The sequence below is a fragment of the Trypanosoma cruzi genome, genomic scaffold (assembly GCF_000209065.1).
Source record: "Trypanosoma cruzi strain CL Brener 1047053516591 genomic scaffold, whole genome shotgun sequence".
NCBI classification, from domain to species: domain Eukaryota; phylum Euglenozoa; class Kinetoplastea; order Trypanosomatida; family Trypanosomatidae; genus Trypanosoma; species Trypanosoma cruzi.
In genome coordinates, this window is record NW_001849285.1 from 21,651 (window position 1) to 26,054 (window position 4,404).

Here is a 4,404-nt window from a genome sequence, read left to right on the forward strand (position 1 = left end):
CGTTCGAGTGCCCCGCCCAACGCCATTGGGACTGCGGGACCGAAGCAGCCGCGAGTGTCCTTTGGAGCCAGCGGCACCTGCTGGCCGCAGTTGGGCGGTGCGAGTGGGATGCTTCACCGCACGGGTGTTGCGATGACGCATTGCCGCGGCTCGGGCGATGCTTCCGACGCTGCAACTCGCAGAGGAGTGGAGGAAACGCAGCGGCCAAAGTGGACTCTTGACAGTTGGCTGGATAAAGTACTGCTGGAGGGAAAGGAACGCACCGCCAGCATGAGGCTGAATAATTTTCTTCGGAATTATTTTGACGGCAGGGGCGTTGAGGAATTCAATGAGAACGTCTACATGAAGGACTTTTTATTAGCCCCAATGAGTTCATCCAGGACGAAGTGTGATTGAGCACAATAAAGGCATCGCCGCCGTACCAAGAGCTGAAAAAAGAGCGTGAGGAGTTGTGCATGCTATTGGGGGGCTAAAATAAGCTTACAAAAGGATTTTTTGTTATTCTCAGAGAATGGAGTGACATTGAAGGAAAGGATACGGTCACTCCTCTTGCAAGGGCACAGATAAACACAGCCCACTCTTATGTACTGAGAGAGGCGAGGTGGAAAGCAGAGGAAAGGGCAAGGCGAGAACGGCAAGAACTGGGAATTGACGTTTCCACTAGTATTAAATATGCGGTGTTTAAAGGAAGAGTTCAAGTGGATAAAATGAAGCTGAATGACTTTCTTACGATGGAATTGGACGGCAGGGGCGTTGTGGACGCCAATCGGGATGTCTCGATGGAGGAGTTTTTAAAGAACCCCAAGAAGTATATTTGCGATGCCGGAGTATTGGGCGAAATACAGGCATCAGGTCATTATTTGAGTATGAAGCGAGCTGTGAGGGATGAAATGGTTTTCGATGAGGATGTACACAAGCTTTACAAAAATGGTGTGCATAAGCTACTGAAGTGGTTGCTGGCTGCTGCAGAGGTAAAGGCAAGTGTTCATGACGTCGCTAAAGGGTTTCTGGGTGTAGCCGTCGAGGAAGCAAGGGACCCAACGACGTCGAGCGCACCGATATACCTGAAGGGATGCTCCGAGTCTGTGTACAATGCGGGGTGGCATTGTGTCGTGGAAGTCCTGGCGGCGAGGGGACGGGAATGAAGTGAGGGAAGGGGAACCACCGCAGCCATGGACGTACAAGGCAGTTGGCGAATCCCTCGAAAAGGATGACGGTGTGGAGTAATCCGGTGCAAAGCGTCTCAGGCTGATGGTGCTCACCTCGGAATGGGATGGCCGTACTCGTGGAAGGAGAATAAATTTGCTCGTGACTGCCATGTGAACTGTGAGGTGGAGCGAGTGTGGCAGACCGTCAGGAATGATCTAACCGAATTGCTCAGCACTCACCCTGGGACCTACTTTGAGCCTAGGCGACGTGTGTTGATTGGGACGCCCGGGATCGGGAATTTGATGGCTGCCGGTTCGTACCCTCTCCACCAGCTGCTGCACTGCGATGCCGAGAAACTCCAAGTGGTTGCGCACAGTTTTGGTGGAAGTACGACGTACGTGTTTGAAAAGACCGTCAAAACGGTGGCAAGATACGTTGGTGGTGAAGCATCCAAGGAATTTTTTTGTAATTTATGGCGGCGTGGGATGAAAGGGTATGTTATCTACGATGTGACGGAGAAAGTGGCACCGCCAGCAAGTTATTTTTTGCGTTATGATAGATGGGTCATGGTTGTGGTGGCATCGTCAAACGAGCGCAACTATGGTAAATGGATTAGGCAATCAAACGCCGAGCGAATCATCGTGAATTGCCCAGACGGGATGGATATGAAGGCGATGTGTGCATGGATGAAGCGCGATGGGATTAGAGATGAGCAAGCGGAATACTGGAAGATGGTCAAAGAACAAATGTATTATACGGGACCGGTCCCACGTTACGTTTTTGATGCGAATGAGTCCATTGCACACGGTGCTGCCATTGAGGATGCCTTGGACGGGATCAAGTCCCGGGATGGCGAAAAGCACTTCATACATCGGGGAGTGAGACTATGGTATTCTGAGAATCCGTCTCAAAAGCTCGTGGGTGTTGTCCGAGCAAGAGGAGAAGTCGGTGCTGAGGGATTTCCTAACGCACCGATATATTTGTGCCTCGGGCGTCGAATACCGCACTATTTTGGCAAACGTGATGGGTGAGAAAGATATTTTTTTTATGTTGCTAGTACTGGGGAAGAGGGAAACTATTTTGTCCGAAGGTACGGGAAGGTTTGGCTTGTGCGCGTTTAAGTTTGGGGGAGTCTGTCAGTGCATTAGTAGAGGAACCCAGGAAGCCGAGGCCACCAGCACTTCGTGGAGGAGAGTACTCGGTGCTGAAGGCGAACCCTGAAGGGCACCCCACCGAGTTATATGTGGATTGGTCACAATGGAATACCATAAAAATAATAATATCAAGTACGGGGTGCTGTACACACCGGAGACGAAGAACTTTCCGCTGGTGGACGGCTTTTTTTCTTTATGGAGTCGGATCCAATGACGCTGGTTGGGCTGCGGATGACTACGGCGGGTGAGCACCACACCACAGCCAGCACTGTGAGGCTGTTCACTGAGTGCCTGGCGGCATATTTTAATGATTGGGAGGAATTTGCTCAAGGATTGTCGTGGGAGATTATTTACGTGCAGCACGCAGACAGCACGGCGATAAATGGCTGGCAGAGATGTGGTGCCGTCAATCCCAAGAGTGTGGGCAATGATGAAAGCCGTGAAATAGCGGCGTTTTGGAAGGAAAAGGAGCGCCAGTACCAAGTGTCAATATCATCCGGAGAATTTAGAAGAGAAGAAGCTCACCGAAGTGTGGAAGGACCACCGAAACAGGAAAATAAATTAGGGAGGGAAAGGGGCAGCTGTGACTTCTGGTAAAAAAATTATTGTGGGATTTATATATTTTTTGATACGTGTGTGTGTGTGTGTGTGTGTGTGTGTGTGCGAGGGATAATTGGAGAATCGCCCCGCTATGAGGGAATCATTGTGGCTGGTGGTGTTGCAGTAATACTGCATTGTCCATTTCCTTTTATTGTGTTTTAAGGCCCATCACTAACAGAAGCATCTCAAAGGGATGGACGACGAATAAGTTCTATTGAGGAAATGGTGCACTCCGTGTGACCGCATGGAGTGAGGCGCCGCGTCATGGGTGGATGAGGAATCACCTCCGTGTGTGGCTCCTTGGGTGATTGTTTGCTCGGTGTGTGTTGTGTGTTGACTGCGGGGCTGTGGCCGTATCCCGTTGCCCGTGGGACTGAACTGGAGGCGGTGGCGGCAGTGTGTGTGTGTGTGAGGGCTGGTGTGGAGTTGCCGGCCAGGGTGAGGGCCGTGGCGGTGCTTTTCCTGCCTGTCGTTTGTTTCCTTTATGTGTGTTGTGCTGCTTCTTGCTTTCCCCCTCTCATTCTCTCCTCCTGTGTTCCTGCGTGGGGTGGCCGCATACTCACGGGCCATGTTGATCGTGAGTGCGTCCTGACGGCATCCATTTATTTTTGTCTGTCTGTCTGTCTGTCATTCCCTGTTGGGTGTGAGGCGTGTTGCACCGCGGGAGGGCTGGCCCGCACACACCGACGGCCCGCCGTGACTTGCCGTGTTGCTGCCTTTTTCTGTGGGCGATGATCCTCCGTGCCGTCCCTTCCGGATTGTCTTATGACTCGCTCTCTGCGTGGGTGCTCTGCTCCTCACTGACCTTTCTGGTGTATTGCCGCTGTTGCTGCTGTACTCTCCAATTCTTGTAAACAGACACGTTAGGAAAGAAAGCAAACAAGCGCTAAACGCTACTGTGAAATTTGAAGGCACTGAAAGGACCAACAGCACACACACCGCCCACACACATATTGATGTGCTCTCACGTGTTGCTGCTGTGAAGGCACCCCGCACACGCAACCGTCGCCGCGTGACCGGATCCAGCGGAAGGAGGAGGGAAGGAAGAGAGAGTGAGCCGCAGAGGCCCAACATGTCCCGGCGTGTGTTTACTTCCGCGGTGCTGCTCCTCCTCGTCGTGATGATTTGCTGCGGCAGTGGTGGAGCTGCACTCGCGGAGAAAGCGCCAGGTCAGGAATCTTCACCGAGTTCATCTTTCGGGTGGAGAGATGCGAAAGGAGAAACAGTGAGTTCGCTCTATGTTCCCAGTCTTGTTGAGGTGAATGGTGATGTGTTTGCCGTTGCCGAGGCGCAGTGCAGAAGCAATGGTGTCATTTTTTCTTGCATTGCTTCACAATTCATGACGTTGGACGGTAAGAACCCAACAGCCCTGGAAACAACTCGGGTGAAGACAGAAGTACTGGAGGAATGTTCTACCGCTGAAGGGGAATGTCAGTCCCAGTCAGAGAAACGGACTGATTCCCGAAGCCGGACAAGAGTACATGTGAGCCGACCAACAACA

At 51.9% G+C, this 4,404-nt stretch overlaps 2 pseudogenes, besides 4 other annotated features; both read left to right on the forward strand.

Moving 5' to 3' along the window:
• Positions 1-3,593: a sequence feature (areas not merged during assembly with more than two copies in the genome that could not be assigned to a particular haplotype).
• On the forward strand, positions 54-2,873 carry Tc00.1047053507985.20 (annotated as a pseudogene).
• Positions 2,936-2,966: a microsatellite.
• Positions 3,513-3,532: a microsatellite.
• Positions 3,594-4,404: a sequence feature (heterozygous, non-Esmeraldo-like haplotype).
• Positions 3,860-4,404, forward strand: Tc00.1047053507985.30 (annotated as a pseudogene; the record flags this gene model as incomplete).